This window comes from Rhinolophus sinicus, chromosome 15, assembly GCF_057876585.1.
Source record: "Rhinolophus sinicus isolate RSI-liver-muscle chromosome 15, RSI-T2T, whole genome shotgun sequence".
NCBI lineage: Eukaryota > Metazoa > Chordata > Mammalia > Chiroptera > Rhinolophidae > Rhinolophus > Rhinolophus sinicus.
Genome location: NC_142515.1, coordinates 123,070,224 through 123,089,898, shown reverse-complemented (window position 1 = coordinate 123,089,898; position 19,675 = coordinate 123,070,224). Strand labels below are relative to the sequence as shown.

Below are 19,675 nucleotides of genomic sequence, written 5' to 3'. Positions count from 1 at the left end.
AGAGGAAGTTGTTAAGAAAAGTTTTATTGAAAGAGGGATAGACAAATGCACTAATTTATTAGTCCTGCAGTTGTAGGCATTCATTTCTAGGATGTGGATAATTGGAAAGAATTATGAGAGATAAGTTGTTAAACATGAGAAATTCAAGTACCTGAGAAGTCAGATTGTTGGGTAGGTTGACAAGTTCAGTAGTAATACTGTGACCCATGGGGCAATATTTTCAATAAAATAGTAGCTATTATAGGTGCATAGCGGTAAAAGCATTCTATCCTAACCACATGGGCCTTAAATGGGTAAAGGTTTTTAAAGTCAGTCAAGAAATAACAGCATGGAAGTTGCTCAGGAACTGAAAAAAGCATTTATCATACTTTTGGATAGTGATGTATCCACCACATGAAAGAACAAACTACTCCTGAACGGGAGGCAAAGTAGTCTTCTCAGGAGACTGTTAGTTTTTGTTAACATTTTTACCAGTGGACACTGAATTTTATAAGTAGGAATATAACACTCCAGGCCTTATTCTCAGTTTTTTTTTGTTTTATTTTTTTTTCTTAGTGCCTATTTCAGTGAAAACTTGCACTAAGTATGTAGAATGAGCTGCAAATGCTCTCTAAGCCACCATATTATACCCATATAATTATAACCTATATTCAGAGTATGGACACTTTTTAATGAAAAACAACCTATACATCTTGTTTTGTTTTCCAAATAAAAATAAAAATCCATGCTAGGCATTATATGACAATGTGTGAAAAAGTCAGTTTCTATGGCAAAGTATCATTTGTCAAAGTATTGAAAGAAGATGCTGATTATTCTAGTTTAAATCTGGGTCTTTAGGTTATTGCAAAGTAAACTTCCGGATACATTTCATTATCACCATATGGATAGCACAATTAAATTGCATAGCATTTTAATCTAAAAGCATAAATTTTCAAGTAAATATTTTTAAATAAGTCACGATTTTTGTAAACCTATTTGATTTTCTTTTTTTATTTTTAAAAAGAATAATAAAGTCATTGGAAACAGCTTTACTTCTACCAATTTCTTAAACTATAGTATAGAATGGTATAAAAATGACTCATATGTATAGCTGGCATAACTCATCTAAAGAAAACAGTCAACTAATCAGACACTCACAATTGGTGTGCATGATTGCTATCATGGAATTTAAGAGTCTCTGGTATACATCCTTAGTATAACACTGATGCAACTCTGACAGTTAAGCTTAAATTAGAAATTAATTGAAGTAAACAGTATGCTATTATTAAAAAATAAATACATAATTTCAGGAATAGATATATATGTGTATATATATATACACACATATATATATATATATATATATATATATATATATATATATATATGTTTTAACTGCTTTCATACATTGATGTTCAGAGAAAGTTTTAATTTCTAAAGCTCCAAAATTGAGAAAAATATTTTATAACTTTAACAAATGGATCAACTACACGGAATGCATAGTAACATGATTCATCAGTCATGGCACATCACATTTTATTTATATTGAGTAGATTTCTTCAACATAAAGAGATCAAGCAGAGAAAATAAATGACAAATACTTCTTCAGACACCATTTGACCCAGCAAGTGTTAGACTCTGTAGGCAATTCACAGTGGCTGTAAATAATGGGGTTAATTGCAAGACTTTTTCTGTTTCAAAAACTCAGTTATGCTCATGAAGAGAAAACAACAACAACAACAACAAAAAAAACCAACAAAGTTCAACAGTGACATATATTATATTATATTATATTATATTATATTATATTATATTATATTATTAAGCAATCTCAATGTTGTTCATCATTGCTATTGTTTATCAGAAGTAAAGCCTGATGCTGGGCGAGGCGAGGGGGGGGTGTGGAAAACTTTAGTTTTGGGCTCAGGGCCATAGGAATCAATCTAAAGGGACATGTATACTGCACAGTGATTGGATTCTCTGGGCAAATATAAAAATATTGTTTAAAATCGAAGTTCGTAGTTTCCATCAACATTGATTTGAATGAGAACCTTTGGAGGTAGATTCCCTGGCTAATGTAATTTTCAAAAATACCTTCGGATGATTCTTAGGTGCATCCAGATTGACAAACAATGGTAATACCTTCTTCTTTCTTACAGTAATCTAATAGAGATCCTAGAGGTAGTGTGGTGAGAAAAAAAAACTTATCAATATTTTCTTCATTACAAATCACTCGGCTAGATCTATGCTTAATCAAAAGTACCTGATAGTAGTCAGTTGGGGTTGCACATCAACTGCATGGTGAAACCAAGAATTCCATGAAAGATAAGAGCTTCCAACATGCACAGGTTTATCATTTCAAGCTACTAGGTATCTTGAACACTCATCTTTCAAAATATGAAAATATAACAATGTGCTGTCTTCCCATAAAGCTTCAGCATTACCGAGGAACTCCTAATTGTTTTATTACGTGAGTGATCACAAATGCTATTTATTCTCAAAGGATGACAGTACAACACTGAAACAAAATGTGTTACCATTCAGCAATGATAAAGAATATTAGAGCTCATCTCCTAACCAGCGTATTTATTGGTTGTCAACAAGTCATGACAGAAGATGAAAGCCCACCTGCAAGAGTCTAAATCACTGGCCCAAATTTCTGCTCTGTCACTCATTTTAGGGACTAGCTCAGCAGATGTTTGCAAAACCAGTAACAACAAACTTGACATCTATAAAGGAAAGAAAGTAGAGACCAGAGATATCTAATTAAAGAGAAGAAAGATATGGAAAGTGGATACTTACAAACCTACAAAGAGAACATAATATCCTAAATCCAAAGGTATACAGAACACTGCTAAGAGTAATATTTCTGATAAAATAACATGGACATTAATCAAAAAGCCATTTCCAATTTAGGCTGTCTTGACATGCTAACACATGTAATGTCAGCTGATATGTTTTGCCTTTCCTCCTGTGTGTTTTGAATGTATCCTAGAAAGAGTTAAAAAGGAAACATTTTGTAATGTGAGTCTCTCTAATAAACAAAATAACCAGAAGGAATATGACTCATACTTTGATAGCTGAATGATTTCAACTGCAAATAAAAATATCAAGATTTTGTCATACTTTTAAAAATAAAATTTGGATAAAAAGAAAGGTCACTATGTGTAGAAAGATAGAAAGGGCTGAATTAAAAAAAAAAACTGATGAATATTCTTGTTCATGCAAGGAGTTCCAGCACTGGTTTTGACATATACTAAAATAAGATTGTTTCATTGCAGTTATTATTAGTATCTCTAATCAATTCTCTTCTGTGGAACTCCTTGTAAATAAACTATGATGTGAATTTGATGGTATGTTTTCTGAATTATTGCACCAAAACCTTAACAATATTATCAAACATTGTCGATACCTACAAGAAAAAGTTTATAGTGGTCAAATCATTTTACATATCAAACTCTCATGAAAAACACAAAGTAATATACTTTCTTAATTTTAAAATGGCACAAGATGGTTGAGCAGCTTGCCCAAAGTCACATAGCTATATTTCCTATAGCTAGAAAATAGGATTCAAACTCAGCATCTCAAACCATGATTATTGTAGAACAAGTTGGCAAACAGTATGAATCTCGAAATCGATTTTCTGTTTGTGTTGATACTTTTTTCTGTGAAAGTCAAATTCAATAAATAAATAAACAAAGAAACAATCAGTAAAGACAAACTTTTTGTTGACATTGTTAAAATCCAATTCCATATTCAGAGGATTGATTTGGGAAAATTGGGCATGTAGAAGTCACTGCCATTTTGCCTGCCTGCTTGCCTCTTCCAGTTCCCAAACCACATAGTTAAATATGTAGTCACTTTGCTCTAAACAAATGTCTAATTATCACAAGGGGTTTCACAGAATTCTAAAATAAAAATCCTTTGAATTGTAAACACTTAAAATACTTATGTGTCCTATAGCTTTGGGGGGATTTCAGGCTATGAACTGTAAAGTTGGAAGGTTCAGCCCATCTAAAATGCCGGAAATAATTATTACAGAATTTCAAGTTGAAATTAACCAAGAACAGCACATTTTTTCTTAGATTTGATAGAGCACTTTGAGAGAGTCTAATCTGGGTTTCGATTTTGTATACAAATCTTGTATTAAAAAAATAATACTACAAGAAGTGTTTGTAACTAAATTGAAGTCCCTTAGCAAGATGCTTAAATGGAGTGCACTGTTTAAGTCAGTATTCATTCCCTGTGATGGGAGCTTTATTTGATATGTACTCTGCCAACCATTTTGAAATTACAAGTATCAAAACAGAGAATTTAGCATGTATTACAATATTCAACCCAAAACCGTTTATTATTCTCTACTAATAGCAACGTATCTGTAAGGTTGGAAACAACTTCACTCAAATGCCTTCATTATAAAATGCAGTATTAATCTAATATTAACTCTCTTATGGTTAATATACATTGAGTAGGTTCAAAATATTCAAATGTACAATTATCTCTTTAGCTTATTTGTTTTCTTCAACTTTCAAGGTCTGTATCATACAAGGAAAGGTGTACTTGTAGATTGAAATATAGGTATCCCCCATTATCCAAAAGTAGAGTATTCCTATGAAATCTCTTGTAAGCTAAAATGGTGTAAAGCAAAGAAAAAATTACCATTCTTTTACATGGAAAAATTTTTGAACATTCCTAGACAAGAAAGGTAACCTACCAAATCATATCAAATAGCACATGAAACCTAAAATAACACTAACATAGAGTAAACACCGTGACACTCCTGTTGCAAAACAAACACTAAACGCTATTTTTGTTTTCTGTCCTTTTTCCTAAAAGTAAAAATCCTTTTGGATTTCCTTCAGTTAGTGAAAAGAGGTACTAATGTAGGTCTTTCATAAAAGTGAAGTGCCATAACATAAGCTCTCGAGACCCAGGGGATATCTGTATATCAAAGTAAACTGACAGACTGAAATAATCAGACCAGAGGACTTCTAACTTCAGTGCTGACATGTAAACACTTGGGAGCTGTCCTTCTGTCCTCACCGCTACCATCACAACAAGATGAAGAAATGGGAAAACAATGACTTTCTTCAACTCATCAGAGAACTGAAGTAGCAGGGCAAAAAGTAACAACAAACAGCCATTACTGGTTTTCAAGCTGGGCAATAATATGATAAAAAGAATATTTTAAGAACATTATTCTAACAGCAGTATGTCAGATAAATTTTTGTCAATAACATAATTGAGAGCTTATTCTCATTAAGACATTGCTAAAAGCTACTGGAGATAATGTATTGTGATATAACAATGCATAAATTGTTTTCAACCAACCTGGTCATATTTTCCAATGCCATCAATGATTTCCTAAAATATTATTTTATGTTTTTTTGTTTTTTGTTTTTTGTTTTTTTGGTTTGCTTTTTTTTTGCTGTTTGCTTGCATATTGGCTTTTGTTTCTGTTCTTTAAATCAAACTTTTCTAAATACTATAGCACTTAACGGGGTGGTTGAATTTTTTGCCTTTACCCATGTTTTATATAGCCAAATGGGTTATATTTGATTTAATTTCCAATCCATTCATTCTTACGAGACACACTTTTCCCCATAAAATAAGCGTATTTTCCAATTAGTCAACACATTATTATACTTGGCCTAATATGGAGGTCATTCTTTCATATGTATCACAGTTTTATCCACAAAGGATATTTATGTATTTCCCAGTCATGTAGGAGTGCACTTTTATTTTCTTATAAAGGAGATGAAGGTTAAAAATAGTGTTTGCTGGTTAAGTCTGAGGCAGATATGAGTATGTTTGAGATAGAATTACATTAAACATCCTACAATGTGTTAAGAAGTAATTATGGTTTCTTACCATAGGTGATAAAAATATTGTTTCAATGAATGAAAAAATAATGAATACACATAAATAATTGTGGTTTTGGGTAAGCAAGAAATTCATGATAAATATCACAAGGAAATGAAGTAACAAAAAATTCAATTAATATGTCAAACTACATTTGAAAAATCACAAGTTGAATAGAAGATAATATTTTGCTGTAATTATGCCATTAGGTTTCAAGTATTTTTTTATCACAGTTTACATTGGGGTGGGTAAGTGTTTTTCAGAATGAAAGTAAAGAGGGCACATTAAATAAGTACTAAGTACAAAGGACTAATTAGAAACAGGTCAAATAAATATTTCATAAAGTTGCTGCTCCTCATCACAAGGTGAAGTGAGGTATGAATTTTCTTTCAAATTCAAATTTCTGTTTGTACTTGACTCTCCAGAGAGAAGAATCAAATAATTTGCCTATACTGGTAAATGGCTGCACTTTAATGAAAAGGAGTAGTTGTTGTTTTGTTTTGTTTTGTTTCATTTGTTTTGTTTTGTTTCATAGAATTGATTCAATTGGTCTTGGTTTTATCTTTAATTGTATGTAAAACTTTGTTTCACATTATTTTCTAAATCAAAATATTTTTGACCATCCAGTTAACAAAGTCAATGGCTGCTACACCTCAAAACTCAAGACATGGAAAAAAATCAATCAAATATATATATATATATATATATATATATATATATATATATATATATATATAGTTTTATTTCTTCTTTACAGTTATACAGAGCTCTACAAGATACTAATCATAATACATTTAAAACTTAAATCTCTTCTATCTAGAACACACACAAAGATGATTCTAGTTCCAGACAAAACGAATAATAGACACTGGATATACCCTTTTGCTTGAAGCAACTAAGCAAACTTAAAAACAACAACAACAACAAAACAGGCAATATTTAGACATTGACCATCAGGCAAAAAAAAACAGTGATCCCTACAAGAAAGGGCACAAGCAAGGTAGCCTTACGATTGCTCCAGTTCCCTGACTAGAGTTTCCAGGCTGCAGCACAGGTAGAAAGAATGCAGGCAGAGCCTGGCAGTCTCCTAGAGTCAAAGAGATAGATCTAGGAATTCATAGATTCTGTCTGATTTCAGGACAGAGAAGCCACGAGAAGAAAGGTGCACAGAGTGAGAGTTTGGCAGAACTTCGAGGATCCTCCTTGGCCTTGTAACTTAGCACTGATCATCGAATGAATGTGAGAAAACTACCCAAGGCTGGAGAATGAACCACACAAAGAAGCAAAGAGAAGAATTCTGAGAGCCTATTCAGGGTCAAGAATATTCATGCTCCCACCAACCAGTGTCGATAAAAATCTCATAATTCCTGGGATAGCAGGGAGAGTACTCAGAAAGCAACACTTCATTATGGGGGGCAAAATAATCCCTAGACAAATGGGCCCTGTATTTCCACCTAACAGATCTTAAAATGCGAAGTTCAGATAGATCAAAATATTACTTAATAACTACACTGCAGAATAAAGCCTAAGACTATAACCTAGTAATTCAAAAGTACATAGCAGCCAAAAAGGTAAATCTGGCACTCAATAAAAAGTCACCAGACAAAGAAGCAGGAAAATATGAACTACTAATCAATACAAGTAAATGCAGAAATGACACACATGACAGAATTAGTAGTCAAGGACATTAAATCAGTATTATAATTGTTTTCCATATGCTCAAATAAATAAAGGAAAGATGAATCATATTAAGCAAAGACAAGGAAAATATACGCAATTTGAATATGAACATGAAAACTATGCCATAAAAATGCAATATATAGGATCAACAACAGATTTATATAATACAGAAGAAAAGATAATGAATTTGAAGATGCAGCTATAGAAACTATCCAAAATGAAATTCAGAGAGATAACAGACTAAGGAAAAATGAATAAAGCATCTGTGAACTAAAGAACAATTTCAAGCAGCATAATATACATGTAATAATAGTCATTAAAGAAAGGAAACAGAAAAACCATTTGAATAAATAATGTCCAAATAGTTTCTAAATTTGATGAAAGCTATACGCTCAGAGTTTCAATATGTTCAATGAATTTAAAGCATAACAAACATAAAAAAATTTTATATGAAGGCACACAAATATGAAATTGCTAATGGGGAATAATTAATATCTCAAAAGAAACCAGAAAATAGCATATCGGGTACAGAAAAACAAAGATTAAAAACGACAGCAAACATCTCCTTAGAATCAATCAAGCCATAAGACAGTAAAGAAATATACTTGAAGTACAGAAAGAAAAGGAAAATATAAAACTGTCATAGAAATTAACTCTTCAGAAAAAAAAAAAAAACTTCAAAAATCATGCTGCAATAAACACTATTAAACATACAAAAGCTGAAAGAACTCTTCACCAGCAGAACTGCATCATAAATGTGAAAGGAAATACTCCATGCAACAGAAAAATGATACCAAATGGAAATCTGGATCTTAACAAAGGGATTAAGTGCACTGGAAATGCTGAGTATGGGAATAAATAGTCTTTCTTTTGCATTTAATATATAATTGACTTTTTAAAGCAGAAATAGTACATTGATTATGGGCTTATAACACATGTAGATACAATTTGTATGATAATGACACAAAATTCTGCAGTGGAGAAGTCGCTCAAAAGAAATAGAATATACAAGTTAACATAGAATATTTATCAAGACTGAACATAAGAGGTCGGACAATTATGTTTGCGAACTCACCTAGAAAAAGTGCTACATATCTCATTGCTGAATATCACTACAGTCACGCTTGGGAAGCTATGCACCAGCATAAGTGTCTAGTCCACCCTTCAAAGAAATTTTGGAACTCTTTTTCTGGAATGGCCATCAGAGCTATTGTCCTATGTCATCAAAATGTCTTCCTTTCAATATTCCCTTTATCTTCGGGTAAAGAAAGAAGTCACTGGGGGTCAGATCAGGTGAGTAGGGAGTGTGTTCCAACAGTTATTTGTTTACTGGCTAAAAACTCCCTCACAAACAGTGCCCTGTGAGCTGGTGCATTGCCCTAATGCAAGAGTCATGAATTCTTGGTGAAAAGTTCAAGTAGTCTTAACTTTTTCAAATAGCCTTGTCAGCACTTCTAAATAGTAAACTTGGTTAACTGTTTTCCAGTTGGTACAAATTCATAATGAATAAATCCCTGTGATATCAAAACAGGTTGGCAACATTGTTGAAACAAGTTCACGAACTTAATTGTGAGAATTCTTCGGGGCCATGAAACAAGTTTTAATAATATTTAAAATATTTAAATCATGCATAGCATGGTTTTACACTATAATGAAATTAGATTGCAGATCAATAGAAGAAAGATCACTGCAAAATATCCAAATAGTTGGAAAGTAATATATTTCTAAAACAAAAATCAAGAGGAAAATTGGGAAGTGTTTTTAACTGAATGGAAATGAAAACTCAGCATATCAGAATTTTTAGAGACCACTAAAGCAGTACTTAAGGGAAACATTAAATTCAAATGCCTATTAGAATAAAAAAAAAGGTTTCATATCAATGTTTTCATCTTTCAAATACAAATACAAGACTAAATTAAACCCATAGTAAGCAATAACAAACAAACAAAAAAACAAACAAAAAACAGAAACAACTCGAGAGAATGTAACCAAAATCTGGATCTTTTAGGAGATGAATAAAATTGATAAACCTCCAGCCAAAATTTGTCAGGAAAAATAACAAGACATAAATTATTATCAGAAATGAGAAAGGTAACATCACTATAGATTCTACATATTTTAAAAGGATAACAAGAGAATATTATGAAAAATCTTCTGCCATTTAGTTTAACAACTTAGATTAAGTGGAAAAATTACTTGAAAGATATATACTACCAAGGCTCACTCAAGAAGAAATATATAAGATAAATTGATCTGTATTTATTAAACAGAATTTGTAGTTATATTTGTAGTTAAAAAATTGAATTTGTAGTTAAACAAATCCTCCCACAAAGAAAATCCAAGGCCCAGATGGCTTCATTGCCAAATTTTACTAAATAGTTAAAGAAGAAATAATATCCATTTAACAGTGTGGCAGTTTCATAGAGTTACAACAGAGATCCAAGTCCATCAACAGACCCATACATACAGTCAACTGATTTTTGACAAATTTTGACAGTTGATTTTTGCTAAGACAATTCAAAGGTTAAAGGTTAATTTTTTCCCCACAACTTACTGAAAAAGCTTTAATCCATACCTACCATCATATATAAAATTAAATTAAAATAGATTTTTGACCTAAATGTAAAAACCTAAAACTCTAAAATGTGTAGAAGAAAACACTGGAGAGAATATTTGAGAATTTGAATTAGGCCATAATTTATTTAATACTACATCAAAAGCATGTTACACAAAAGGAAAAAAATATATAATGTGTACATTATCAAAATTAAAAACTTCTGCTCTTCATAAGATATCAAACACTGCTAAGAGAATGAAAAGACAAGCTATAGTATGAGAAAAATATTTGCAGTTATATAGTTAATAAAGGACTTGTGTCAAAAATATAGAAAGAACTCATACAAAGAAAGCAAATAATGGAAATAATAAATGGGAAAATATTTGAATGGACACCTTGCCAAAGAAAATAATAGAGATGGCAAATAAGGATATAAGAAGATGTCAACATGATTAGGAAAATGAAAATTAAAGCCACCGTGAGATACGTATCACTCCATACCTACTAGGAAGTCTGATATTACACACTGACCATTCCAAGGAAGGATGAGGAGCAACTAGAACTTTCATACACTAGGAGTGGGAATAGAAAAAGTACAACCACTCTGGAAAGTTTGGTGGTTTCTTAAGAAGTTAAAACACCTATCATATGACCCAGCCATTTGCCTCCCAGTTATTTCCCAAGACAAATAAAACAAATGTCTGTCTAAGGTTTGCACTTAGCTATTCATAGCAGGTCTGTAATAGTCTGAAACTGAAAGTAGCCCGAATATGCAGACACGGGTAAATGGAAAAATAAATGGTGGTATATCTATATAATGAGATACTACTAGGAAATAAATGGAATAAACTCTTGACATACACAAAAACCACAACTTTCAAAATAATTACGAGAAATAAAACAGGTCAGATAAACAATATTAACATACTCTATGTTTTCATTTATATAATATTTTAGAATATGAAAAACTATATTGACAGAAAACAGATGAGCAGTTATCTTGAGATGGGGCAAAGGGTAAGGGAAGGGCAGGAAGAAGACACTACAAAGGGGCATAAGGACACTTGAGGGCTAACGGCTTTATGTATTATCTTGAGAGTGATCATTTCACAAGTGTACACATATTTCAAAAGTTGTCAAATAATAGATTTCAAATACGTGCAGTTTATTGAGAGCCATTTATACCTCTACAGAGCTTTAAAAATACTTTGACAGGGCATCTTCTTTTAGTTTTAAATCTAATTTTCTTATCCTTTTTAAAAGATTGATATACTGGGAGAGTTGCTTTTTCTGCCTGTATTTCTTTCCTCACCTTGTTTTCACCCCTTCCTTAGTCCATGCCAGTCTGGCTTCCGTCCCAAGCTTTTGTCAAAATTGTTCCAAATAAAGTAACCAGTGCACTCTATTATTCAATCCAAATTACTTTTTCCTTTCCTGTCTCACTTGACTTATCAACAGTATTCGACACTGTTAACCATTTCCTGGTTTTTTTTCCCAAGTACTCTTTCTGTTTTGCTACTAAACACTCATCTTCATCTGGTTTTCATCCCTCATTTTGGCCAATCTCATGCTCCAACGTTGGGTCAGTCATCTCACCCTGTTTTTTAAATGCTGGTGTTCCTATGAGTTAGATGTAACCCCCTCACCCCCATTTTTCTATTCTTAATCTTCAACTCCTTTTATTTCGATAAGCATCTCTATACTCCTAAGTATTTCAATATACTTTTCATGGCCTAGAGTTCCCCTCTGATTAAGTCCTGTATATTCATATGTTTACATGGATACATAAAAATACCTCAAACCTTTAAATCATGTTTGTATTCCCTTTGTTCTCCACAATGTAGCCAGTATGGAGTTTTGAAAATGCAAATTCAATTTGCCCCCACTTCTGAAAACACATCAATGGCTTCCCAATGATCTCAGGTTAAATTTTAAGTATTTAGCGTTATCTATAACATAACTTTGCCTTTATATACCGGTACTTGTGGACCATCTTTTATATCCCGCTGCTAATTCTTTGAAATCCATACATATTGACCTTATTTAAATTACACGAATATTGCTCTCTCTCAAACAAAGCTTTCATATGCTTTGTCATTGGCTGGCACACCTAGCCCTCTCTGCTTTTCATTTTTTTAACCTCTCTTACTCAGATCTCAGCTCAAGTGAATTTTAATTAGGAAAGCTTTTGGTTTCCTGTTATCTGATCTGGAAGTAGCCTGTTTCTATTTCTCTTGGCAAATTTAACACCTTTTGATTATAAGGAGATATGTTTGTTTATTGATTATATACGCCACTAACCTGAAAACCCCGTAAGGCCACAACCATAAACTATTTCAATCATTAACTGTTTCCTCATTGTTGTGACCAATGCCTGATACCAATAGTAGGTATATGAAAAAAATAAACTAATATTGTGTGTGCTGTAGAAAGAATTATCACAGTTAACTCATTTAATAACTTATACAGGAAACAATACTATAGTCTAAAGAGCACAGGCTTGGAGACAAAAAGATAGAAGATGAAATTCAGCATCCACCACTTCTCAAATGTGTGACTTTAGATAATGTATTCAACTTTCTAGGCCTAAATGTCCCTCTTCTTTATAATGGGTATAATTAATAACAGCTATCCCTTCAGGTTTTTATGTATAATAAATTCAATGAACAATAAAAAACTCCCAATAGATATCCTGTAAACTAAAGGTCAATACATTTTAAATATTATCATAGAAATTAAAAGAAACTAAAAGGAAGTTGCAGGCAATGAGATAGCTCTTGCATAAATTTCAAAAAAGTTAAACAAAAACTGGTTATGTTTCAATGGTAAACTTTCAAAGGTAATATTTAGCTTAAGAATTTGTATGCATTAAACTCAGTTTAAGGAATCATCAGCCCACGTTTTGACAGCATACTTACATAACATCCATTTGATTATTTTAAATTCTACTTACCTTTCATTCCCCAATTATTTTTCCATAATATTTAGATGGAAGGTATGATTTTTTTTCATACCTCTTACAATTTCATATAACTACCCATCTAAATCTTTATTTCACATTATTAATTATCTAATAATTACATTAGCTCCCAGTTTTATTGGCATGCTTTCAGTGATTTAAGAGCAAGTTATAAATAATATATAATAATTAAATAATAATTAATGTCATAAAGAAATATATGGATTAAGGTCTTATCATTAATATTGCAGTTACTCAATAACTAGTCATGCACATTTTCAGCCATCATTCATTGGATAATATTTTGATGGATATAATAATACATCTGGTCAACTTTTTCTTTATTACAGAAAAGGAATCAGACTATCACTTCCTTAGCTTTGGAATGAAACTTCAATTGCCGAAGGATTCCAAAAACATAACATAAAAATTGTTGGTAAGAAGAGAAAGCAAAAAAGAAGTAGTTCAATATAAACGACATACTAGATTAGTAAAGCAACACTAAAAATTATGAACATGATTACCAAAAAAAATATTTTTTAATTCCTTTTTCTTTCCAACAACACAAATGTTTCCATCAATAGGCCAACAAAGAGTGCCATTAAATACTAGTCATGAAAAAGTTAATATAATGATTCTATGTACCTTTAGTGTTTGTGATTCAAAAGGTATATGAAAACCAGAATTTAATAATTTAAAATTGTATATTTATAATGGAATTTTAATTTCATTATACTAAAATACAAATATTGAATTCATTTTTTTGTCTATTAAAATTATCATGACCTGCAGTATAATAAATTAGTAGTATAGTTGATTAAAACTGTCCTATAATTTTCACCACATCACCAAAAAGAGATGGAGTCTATTTCTCTTCCCCTTGATTCTGGGCTGGACTCAGCTTTTCTTGACCACTAGAACATAACAGAAGTGACACTGCATAACTTATGAGACTGGTCCTAAAGAGGTCTGCAATTCTACCTTCATATGGTTAGAAAGTTTCCTCTTGGAATCCATCCACCACACAAAGAATTTCAAGGCAGACAGGGAGTTCCAGTGAAGGATACTGTGTTTCCCCAAAAATAAGACCTAGCCAGACCATCAGCTCTAATGTGTCTTTTGGAGCAAAAATTAATATATATAAGACCTGGTCTTATTTTAATAATATAAGACCCGGTCTAATATACTATATACTATACTATACTATACTATACTATACTATACTATACTATACTGTAGTATAATACAGAATAACATAGTACAACATAATATAACATAATATAACATAACATAATATAACATAATATATTAAAATAGAATAGAAGAATAGAATAGAATAGAATAGAATAGAATAGAATAGAATAGAATAGAATAGAACAGAATAGAATAGAATAGAATACCTGGTCTTATATTTATTTTTGCTCCAAAAGACGCATTAGAGCTGACGGTCCGGCTAGGTCTTATTTTCGGGGAAACATGGTAGTCAAGGTGCTCCTATCAGCAGCATCAGCTAAATGTCCAACCAACAGCCGCCACCCATCACCAGCCATTTGAATAAGTCATTTTATGTGGCTTAGTCCAATGGAGCCTCCAGTCCCAGCTGGCACCAAGGGAAGCAGATCTATCCAACTGAGTTCAGCTGTCTTAGTCTGTTCTGGCTGCTGTAGCAGAATAACAGACTGGGGGCTTATAAACAACAGACACATATTCCTTACAGTTTTGGAGGCCGGGAAGCCCAAGATCAAGGCAAGGCAGATTTGGGGTCTGGTGAGGGCTGCTTCCTGCTTCACAGAAAGTCATCTTCTCGCTGTGTCTTCACTTGATGCAGTAGCAAGGGAGCTCGGAGGGGTCTCTTTTATAAGGGCACTAGTTCCATTAATGAGGAATCCGTCCACCCTCATGACCTAAACACCTCCCAGAAGCCCCACATCCTAATACCATCACATTTTGGGTTACATCTCAACATATGAATTTTAGGGGAACACAAATGTCCAGTCTATAGTGCCAGTCAACCCACAGCATGAAGAGAATAATAAACTATATTGTTCTTTAGAACCACTAAGTTTACGGATGGCTTGCTATGCAGAAGCAGAAACTAAAATAGAGGGTAAAAGTGCAACTGTGATTTAAAATGAACAGTATGACTCTGGAGTCAGATTTCCAGCTTTTAACCCTTGGACTGACAGCAGTTGTATGACCTTGGTCAATTCACAATTCACTCCATTGCTCTGACTCTTAGTTTCAATAGAAATCACTTTATGCATTGTTGTAAGAAGAGAAGAATTCCTGTAAAGTACTTCCACAGTGACTGGAACTTAGTAAAAAGTTCAATAAATGTTCGCTGTTGCTGTGTGGCTACTATTGATGGTGATGATAACCTGGTGTGTATGAAATATTATCTAAGAGGCTTCACTCTGCTGAGGACCTTTGAAGTTGGGCAGGTAATGGAGAAATAATAAAGCACAAAACCAGAGTGAACTTATGTTCCAATATACTTATTTCAAAGGATATGTGTTTTTAAAAGTTGTTATTTTAAATAACAGCAATATTGTTAGACAGAAAGGTAATTTTGACATTGAGTAAGTAAAGGTATTATTTATGTTTCATAAATTATTATTTTAGACCAAGTGCATTGCCCTTTGCTTCTTTTTCTAGAAATATTCAAACGGATGTAATTATTATGTTATCATGAACCTTAAATACCTAAAGTTAGTTGACTAGAGTTTGACATGATGACCGATTTTATGTCATTGCTTACCTAATAATAATAATTGATTTGGTTATTTAACATAAAACTGGTTATCAAATCCTAGAAATATGTCATACACATCTCAATAATATTTCATTACATGCCCAATTTTGTTCTTCATTTATCTGATTAAATTTTAGTTTCTGACAAGAACTCTAATTTACACTGGGCATTCAGAAAATCCTTTTCCCTTTTATTTATATTTTTAAAAATGCCCCAGTGGTATTCTCTAAATAGCTCTCAATTTTGATTTCACATATAGAATGGCTTTTCTTTTTCCTTAAGAGAAAATTAACATTAGATTGATAGTAATAACTGGTATCTATTTGTGTTATCCAAACAACAAGTATTTTTATCTTTATGTTTGACCAACTGCACATTGTAAACCACTAATTTCACTTGCAAAGGGTCAAACTCATAATTTCCTCTGCATTCAGCCTTTCCAGCTCAGCAGGACATGTCTCTTCTCTCAAGCCTCCATTACAGACTTGACTTATTCAATAGAGAAGGCCAGTCATTCTGATACATGATTATGAAAAACTTTGCTACTGCTTCCTACTGATCTATCCACCAAACCCCATGGACATCTCCCTTAAATGTACCCCTTTAGATAAGAGTTCTCTTATGCTTGACTAGCTTCTACAGGTTCCTGTAATTAACATAAATCTAGAGTGATCCCAACAGATCATAGAAGAAATGCAAAAGGGAAGAAAATTCAGGGTAAATTTTATTTCTGAAGAAAATACAAATGTATTTACAAAACTGACTAAAGAAAATACACATACTTGTTTATGAAAATTATCCAGCATTCCTAAAGCCTCCATTTTATTCAGCGTAGATTTAAGGTAGCTACACAGACTAAGTCAGCCTAGTTTGTTTAGCTGTTTGTCTAGTGTGTTTGTTCTCTTACTCAAGAGTTTGTCTCACTTAGAAATGTCTTGATCAATGTGAAAGCTGCATTCAAATTGTTATTTTCTCTAATTACCTGAGTCAATAGAAAGATAAAAAAAAAAAGACAGTAAAGAAAAAAGTCACAGAACATGCCTAATATTTTTCAATGATTAAACAGTAAATCCTAACAGAGCCAGAAGTATGATGAGAAAACTTACTTTAATGATAAAGACATAGGGATAAGTTAATTGGCCAATATCAACTAGCAAATTAATAACTACAGTAGAACTCACACTTAGTCCTCATTACCTAGTGCTAATTCTACAGTGGATGTCTGTACTAAAATACAATAATATACACGCAAGAAAGAAACATGATAAATTTAACTTGGCTGTGAGATCATAGCCACATCCCCATGACAAATAGTTTTGATTTAATCATCAGTTCTTGGCTTCCACGTTCAGTAGAGACTAAAGTAAGGACGATGTGAGCTAAGCTGTCCATATCAATTAGGTGTCATTAGATTTACCTACCATACAGATAGGCATGGTCAGCAATGCTCCAATACCAAGCGGAAGTAGTATATATAGAACAGAACCCAAGGGTGGTTGCAGGAGACACACTCCCAGTTCCATCTACTCTTGCTGCATTGCCATGTCTCCCTCAAATTACAACTATGGCTCCATGAGTCCCCACATTCAATTCCACTTTAGACACGGGCCACATGTTGGCATTACCCACATGTGAATTTCCACAGCAGTACCACCATATCCAGGTGGCTCTAAAGGACGGTGCAGAAGGAAATTTGTGCCATGGGCAGAATTACAAGCAGTGTATTTGCCTGGCCATTGCACCAGAAGGAGAGATGGCCAGAGATACAGATCTAGGGAGGGCAGATATTCTTTCTCCCTGTACTTGACAGGTAGAGAATGGGGTATCCTTGGCCATGAAGGACCACTGAGAGTCTCCTGGCTGAGGCTCTGAAATTTGAAGTCTGGGAAACTTACACAAAGATGCAGAGCCAAATCTGAGACTGTGTCAACTGTGGTGGAGTCCAGTGCCCATGGTCAGCAGAAACAACAGTAAGAGTTAATTAAAAATAGAACCAATGGTGATGTTCTCACGAGGCAATTTCTCTGGGCTGTCCTGCTGACATGCATCCTTGTCTAAGCCTAGATCTGTAGCATTCCCTGAAATTCCCTAACAGACACTTTCCTAAAAATAACTCTTCTATTCAAGGTAACCAGAGTTGATTTACTTTTTGAAATCAAGAAATCTGAAAAATACAGTGTCTTCTGCCTCTGCATATAAAGATAACTATTACTATTTTTTTTTCTATTACTATTTTTTATTCACCAAGAAATATGTTTATGAGTTTAATGCTGGGTCTATTTGACAAAGGAAAATACCTTCACTTCTAACATATGACCATTTATCTATAGAGATTTGTTTCAGAACTAGATTGACATTCTGGGATTATATTTCACAGGTAAGATAGTCAATAAAACATCTCATAAACGGCAATGCACTAAAACATTATTTGAACGATTTTCCTAATAATATAACGTGAACAAATTTGACACGTGATTAGAAAATTTCTAAAGTGCTGAAAGCATTATACACTAATTAGTATTTGGTAGCTGAAATGAATGTTTTACTTGAAAGGGAAATATGAAGATTTTTCAGAACATTATTGCTGTTGAAATAAAATGGAAATTAAAATTCAATCCATACTGTTTAATTGGTTTTAATACAAGAGCATCTAAGTATAATAATGTGACAGAACTGTGAAATAATCAGCAAGCAGTAAATTTTTAAATGCATAATTTGAAAGCAATAATAAATAATGGTTACTTTGCTTTGAATAATCTATGAACTATGTGTATTGCTTCTGTTTATTTGAGTCTGGTTCAAAACATAAATCAACTAAAGATCCAATAAGTTGCCATTTTCTTATCCTGATCTTCTCTTTCTTAAAAAAAAAATATATATATATATATATATTTGTGGGGGGCAGGATTACTACTTTCCTCTGAAATTGGAAGAAACATTTACTGAACTCATGTATAGAAAACTTAATTTAAAATTTAACAGAATCATTTACCATGTGAATTATTATAATTAAGCATATTAAGTGGGTCATGGCTCCAATGTCTGTGTTCAAAATACTTGAATATGAATACTGAAGCTATTGCTCATCATTGAGCCAATGAAGAAAGTATCATCAAAGGGAGTAAGTGACTGAAAGGAATTGTGGTTGCTACAAATGTCAATGAAGCCAGAAATAGTCCTTTCAAAATCAGCTATGCTGCCAGTGAATGCAGAGAGGGCAAAGTGTATGAGTCATTGATATAATCAAAGTCATAGTTGAATGGGCTACTAATCAATTAATAATACAAACTACAATATTCCAACTTTTTAGTTCACTTGGACATATTCAATTTAAAAGACCACATTCTGTGTATAAAGAGAGAACATTTATATTATCGAAAATGTTTGTTTTTCTACCCTTTCCAAAGAGAAAATAAAAATGATCTAGAGCCATAGTCTGAACCTCACTGTGTACTTAAGGCATTAGAAATAATAAAGTACATTTTTCTTTTCTAATCTCCAGACACACATTTAATCGGAATAATGTAACTGATGGATGTCCTCCACAAAAATACATAGAGGTGATGGACCATGCCCAAGTTGCTCATAAGGCACTTAATAAATGAGAGTGAGAGAGAGACAGAGACAGGATAATCAAGTATTTCAGAAGAAAGAAGGTGTAGGTAGAGAGACATAAAAATGTCAGAATTATTTTAAACTGTTTGATATAGAAATATGTAACAATGTCCTGGTATCTTTAAAGAGATAATGTAATTTGCAAACACTCTTAGGTCAGAATTTATGTACTAATTTTATCTCATTCAGAATCTAAATTAAAATAAGCTTTGACTCTGATTACATACTGATGCAAATGAGTTTGCCAGAGTTATGATAAAATATATACTTT

The 19,675-nt window shown here is 32.6% G+C and overlaps 1 long non-coding RNA gene across 8 annotated transcripts in view; it reads right to left on the bottom strand.

Annotated features, from left to right (window-relative positions):
• LOC109456613 (uncharacterized) overlaps positions 1-19,675 on the bottom strand; it is a 311,202-nt gene that overhangs the window by 246,119 nt on the left and 45,408 nt on the right. For 4 of the 8 annotated variants that reach the window (XR_016019083.1, XR_012498221.2, XR_016019087.1 and 1 more), the window contains exon 4: positions 2,608-2,708. The exons of the other annotated variants lie outside the window; for them this stretch is intronic. This is a non-coding gene — a long non-coding RNA (uncharacterized LOC109456613). The remainder of the gene's footprint in view (positions 1-2,607; positions 2,709-19,675) is intronic. 8 annotated transcript variants of the gene reach the window in all.